Below are 6000 nucleotides of genomic sequence, written 5' to 3'. Positions count from 1 at the left end.
TGCATTATGTGAACATAATTGTTATATTTGCCAAATGTGCATGTCTTCCTTGGAAAATGTGCTTCTTACACTCAGTCGTTCTTTCCTAGTCAAGTAAAGAAATGAATGCATTTAAAAACGAATCACATAACTCTATTTGCTGTCCATTCAGACAATTTAAATTTGTGTACTACTTCGCCTCTAGTGGCTCCAATGGAGAATGTGTATCTTGCTAAATTAACAATCTTTGGCTGAGTTGATCCAGAGAGGTCATAGGTCACATTGAAGAAACTCCAGAGAGAGAGAATAATATTGCCAAAGTTCTGCACACGGTTCAAGAGGCGCACACGGTAAATGCTTATTGTATTTGTGCCTTTCATTGATGTACGTGTCTATTTGTTGTGTATTATTATGTACAAGTTAAACTTTGTTTGAGAGACTTCAGTGTAACATGATGGCAATTATTGGATGCACCTGTAGACTTAATAATCAACAGGACTCTGCTTCACAATGACTGTGGACTCAATAACTGAACAAATGTATGTTTATTTATTTTTACAGTTTTCCTGGTGTCTTGTATGGTGTCTGTTTGGAGAGCTTTGATGGAATAAATACCAGAAAAGACATCTGTACGATGCGTGGACATTTTGGTGAACCTGTGGCAGCTACAGCCTACAGGGTCCATTTGGTTCCATGTGTACACTCAGAGTTACAGACCTGTAAGGGTCCATTTGGTTCTATTTGTACACTCTCAGAGTTACAGACCTGTAAGGGTCCATTTGGTTCTATTTGTACACTCTCAGAGTTACAGACCTGTAAGGGTGCTGAGTTACACACTGGTGTGTGACATCACTATGAAGTATGACTACACATTTAGCCTGTTCCCACCACTAACTACTTCCTGTATACAATTAAAGTTAAATTGAATTCATATATATAAAAAAAACACATGAAAAATAATGTGTGGAGGTACGTCTCTAACTCACTGTGCACTAAAGATCTGGCATCGATCCATCGGGTGGTCTGTGAGATTAGTTAGAGGAGGAGGTATATTGCAGTCGCTGTAACGCACCGTTGTGACGGACAGCGAGCTGAGCCTGAAGCAAAGCTCTCGGTCTACATTCCTACTCTCACCTCATGGTCATGACTCAAACAATAAGATCACAGATACAAGCGGACAAAAGGAGTTTTCTCAGACGGGTGAGAAGGTCAGTCACCCGGAGGGGCTGGGAGAAGAACTGCTGCTCCTCGACTTGGAAAGGAGCCAGCTAAGGTGGTTCGGGGCATCTAGTACGGATGCCTCCTGCTCCTGAGCGTCTCCCTAGGGAGGTGCGCGCTGCACGTCCCACTGGGAGAGGAGGAGACCCTCCTGGCAGACCAAGGACCAGATGGGGGGGGTTATATCTCCACGCTGGCCTTGGAACGCCAAGGGATCACCCGGTTTGAATGCTGCACAGTAAAGGGAATTCTTTGCTGGAACTGTTACCCTCGCAACCTGGATTAGTGGATGAAGATGAATGGATGAGAAAAAAACAGTTTGAAAAGTGCAAAAATATTGAGTTCCTTGGCTTGCCGGCAGCACAAGACATCTGAGGCTGGTCGGCGTAGTCGTTTTCAGACTGGCCGTAGACACTACTGTACCTCCTCTATCTGACAGAGGGACACTGAGGAGCCCAGCGCCCAGCACCAGAACCCAGGGTAGAGGGGTTCAGTGAACGTGGCCTGGAAGGTGTACAGGTCCGTCATGGTGTCAGAGGAGATCCTGCAGAAGCGCAGCGTTCCGTCGGGCCAGTCCAGACACACTCCTACTCTGTTGGAGCCCGAGGGACAGACGGGGACGATGGTGTCCGTCTGATTGTGACGGACGATGTACCGGTTGCCGTGGGGACCTTCGAAACACTCCAGACTCCAGGACGTGTCGTTGCATCCGAACGTGTCGCTGCGGCTGATTCCTCTGTAGGTCACCGCTATGGACACCACCCCGCTCCACTCCACCTCCCAGTAGTAGCGCTGGGTCAGACCCTCTCTGAACAGAACCTGCTCCCACCTGTAGAACCTGTCTGTGTGGTCGGGATACGACTGATGCTCCTCCACGTACGTCACCTTCCTGTTGTTGTTGGACAGGGAGAGGTTGGTGTGCACCGTGTTCGGGTCCAGCGTGAGTTCGCACAGATCCGACGAGGAGAAATGATTGGTCCACTTGTTCTCTATGACGGTGCTGTCTGGGGTCTTCACCTCGCCGCCGTTCTCAGATCCTCGGTTCTTCTGCTCTGCAAAGAGGAACTTCTGGGACAGAGCCTCCACGTCTCTGCTCAGCTGGAGCTTCTCCTCCCAGTGCTTCTTCTTCTCCTCCCTCCGTTCCTCCTCCAGGCCTTTGATCTTCTGTTGCAGCTTCAGCATCTGGTTGTCGTTGTTCTCCATCTGGTTCTTCATGTGTTCCTTCTGCTGCTCAGTGGAGAGCAACTTCTGAGACAAAAGCTCTTTTTCTGTAACGAGCTGGATTCTCTCCTCCTCAAGTGTCTTCTTCTCTTCCTCCATGCACATAATCTGTTCTTGCAGCTTCAGCGTCTCGTTCTCGCTTGTCGTCATCTCGTTCTTCATGGACTCGTTGTGCTCCTCGGCAGAGAAGAACCTTTGTGACAAAGCCTCCTTCTCCGCAACGAGTTGGATTCTCTCCTCTTCCCATCTCTTCTCCTCCTCTCTCTTCTCTTCCTCCATGGATTTCATCTGTTCGCGCATCTTCAGCATTTCGCTCTTGTTTGCGTTGGTCTCGTTCCTTGCGCGTTCGTTCTCCTCCTCCGAAGAAATGAACTTCTGTGACAACGCCTGGCTTTCTGTGATCAGTTGGATTCTCTCCTCCTCGAATGTCCTCTTTTCCTCTCTCCTCTCGTCCTCCAGGCCGTTGACGGTCTCTTGCATCTGGAGGATCTTGTTTTCATTTGATTTCATCTGGTTCTTCATGGTCTCCATGTTCACGTATTCGTCCGTCAGTTCAATCGGGAGGAACATCTGATGTGACAGAGCCTCCTTTTCTCTAACGAGTTGGATCTTGTCCTCTTCCCATTTCCTTTTCTCCTCCATCCTGCTTTCCTGCACGTCGTTCATCTCCTGTTGCATTTCCAAGAGCTTCTCCTCGTTTTCCTTCATCTTGTGGTTTAGGTGTTCGTTCTTCTGCTCTGCGGACAGGAGGAAAACCTCTCTCTCTTTAAGGAGCTGGATCTTCTCCTCCGCACATTTCTTCTTCTCTTCCTGCATTTGTTTAACGTCCTCTTTCAGTTTGAGGAACTTGTTCTCCGTTGCTTTCATCTCGTACTTCATGTCTTCATTCTTCTGCTCTGTGGAGAGGAACTTGTGGGACATGTCTTCTTTTCCTCTAATCAGGAGGAGCTTCTCCTGCTCCCATTGGCTCCTCTCCTGCCTCCTCCCCTCCTCCCATTGGTTCCTATCCTGCCTCCTCTCCTCTTCCCATTGGCTCCTCTCCTGCCTCTTCCCCTCCTCCCATTGGCTCCTCTCCTGCCTCTTCCCCTCCTCCCATAGGTTTCTCTCCTGCCTCCTTTCCTCCTCAACGCCTTTGATCTCCTCTTGCATTCTCAGGATGGTGACCTCCAAGGTCCTGGTCTGGTCCTTCATCTGGTTCTTCTCCTGTTGGTGCGTCTGCTCCGTGGCGAGGAGCCTTTGCGCCAAAGACTCTTTTTCCTGAACGAACAGACTCCTCTCCTGCTCCCGCTTCTCCTTCTCCTCTCTCCTCCCGTCCTCGGCGCGTTTCATCTCCTCCTGCACCTTGGCCATCCAGTCCTCCGCCGCCTTCATCTCGCTCCTGGCGCGCTCCATCCGCTGCTCCGCCGACAGGAGCTTCTGTGTCAAAGCTTCTTTCTCCACGACCAGCTGGAACCTCTCCTCCTCCCACGTCTTCTTCTCCTCTCTCCTCTCCTCCTCGGCCTCCGTCATCTTCTCCTCCAGCTTCAGGATGTGGTTTTGGTTGGACGTGGCCTCGTACCTCATGAAGTCGTTCTTCTGCTCCGAGCAGAGGAACTTCTGAGACAAGTCCTCTCTCTCTTTAAGGAGCTGGATCTTCTCCTCCTCACATTTCTTCTTCTCCTCCTGCATGTGTTTAACGTCCTCTTTCAGCTTGAGGAACTTGTTCTCCGTTGTTTTCATCTCGTACTTCATGTCTTCATTCTTCTGCTCTACGGAGAGGAACTTATGGGACAAGTCTTCTTTTCCTCTGATCAGGAGGAGCTTCTCCTGCTCCCATTGGCTCCTCTCCTGCCTCCTCTCCTCCTCCCATTGGCTCCTCTCCTCTCTCCTCCCCTCCTCAAGGTGTTTCATGCTCTCTCCGTTCTTCTGCTCCGTGGTGAACAACTGCTGTGACAAAACCTCCTTTTCTTTGTTCAGATGGAGTTTCTCCTGCTGCCAGTGGTTCCTCTCCTGCCTCCTCTCCTGCTCCCAGTGGCTCCTCTCCTGCCTCCTCTCCTCCTCCTTGTGTTTAAAGTCCTCCTCCCGTTGGACGCTCAGCTGGAACCTCTGCTCCCATCGGCTCCTCTCCTCTCTCCTCTCGTCTTCCATGGTCTTGATCTTCTCCTGCATCTTCATGACCTTCTCCGTCATGCCCATCATCTGCCGGATCCTCTCCTCCGCTTTGGTCCACTCCTCCCTCCGCTCGTCCTCCATGTCCTTGACCTTCTCCTCCATCTTGACCATCAGCTGGAGCTGTTCCTCCGACGTGTTCCTCTCCCCTCGCTTGTCCTCCTCCATGTTCTGGATCTTCCCTAAAATGTCTCTGATGTTCTTCTCCTGGGAGAGGAGCCTGTCCGCCAGCTTGGGCTCCTTCCGTTGGTTCTTCTTGGTTAGCTTCTGGTTGGTTTCCTCCGCGGCCTTCGTCGTGGTCCTCTGGGTGTCCTCTGAGGAGAAGGCCGGCGCCGCTGCGTCTTCGGCCGGCGGTTCATTCTGGGTTTGAAGCGACGGAGACGGAGTGGCGCTGGAGACGCTCGCGGCTCTCTTGCTTTTTGATTTGCCAAACACACGCTTCTTCACCAACTTCAGTAAAAAACCTTCTGTTTCTGCTGCGGGTTGAACCTTGGATGGCGAACCATCTCTAGACAAGTTCATCGCTTGTGCTCTGTCTCTTTCTCGGTGCAAGTCTACAAGTGGCTCGGTTGCAGGGCCGACAATTCATTTATATACCGCCGAACTCTCCCGGGTTGGTGCGTCGCAGCTCTGTGCCGATTGGACAGACTTGTTGAAGAGGTCATTGTCGCTATGGTCTAACGGCCTCCACGGTGATGTCATCGATAGCTTTTGACATCAAATTCTGTCACATCGTTCCCACAGATGGAGCAGACCATCAAACCCCTTCTTACCAAGAGGAAGACAGGGAAGACATGGAGGGAAATAACCCCAGAGAGGCGTCTGCCCAAAGAGATTACATTTCTTTTATAGATACTGGATTTTCAGGCCGTTATGCGGCCTTCAAACCCAGCCCTATGTTGAGCTAGAAAGAGCAATGTTCACCAAAGTATGGCCATTTAAAGTGTTAAACACTGTTATAACACTGAAGTATGGCCATTTATAGTGTTAAACACTGTTCTGACACTGAAGTATGGTCATTTAAAGTGTTTAACACTGTTATAACACTGAAGCGTGGTCATTTAAAGTGTTAAACACTGTTATAACACTGAAGTATGGCCATTTAAAGTGTTAAACACTGTTATAACACTGCTGTCGAGCAGTGATGCACTTGCAGCACCCAGGTAATAATAATTACCTATGTATGTGTCGTGTGTGTGTGTGTGTGTGTGTGTGTGTGTGTGTGTGTGTGTGTGTGTGTGTGTGTGTGTATATATATATATATATATATATATATTTTGCACAATCAATGTAAAGCGGACGAGAGAGGGAGACGGACAGATGCCGGCCCGGAACTCTCTATGGCTGTGTTGCCATGTCTGCTTATTATAAGCGAATTTAAGCTTTTTTTTTGGTAATGTCTCATGTAAATATTGGTAGTTGCGGGATGTGGTT

The sequence above is a fragment of the Gymnoscopelus microlampas genome (genome assembly GCF_963454915.1).
Source record: "Gymnoscopelus microlampas genome assembly, chromosome: 11".
In the NCBI taxonomy this organism is placed as follows: domain Eukaryota; kingdom Metazoa; phylum Chordata; class Actinopteri; order Myctophiformes; family Myctophidae; genus Gymnoscopelus; species Gymnoscopelus microlampas.
This window is presented reverse-complemented; position numbering follows the sequence as displayed.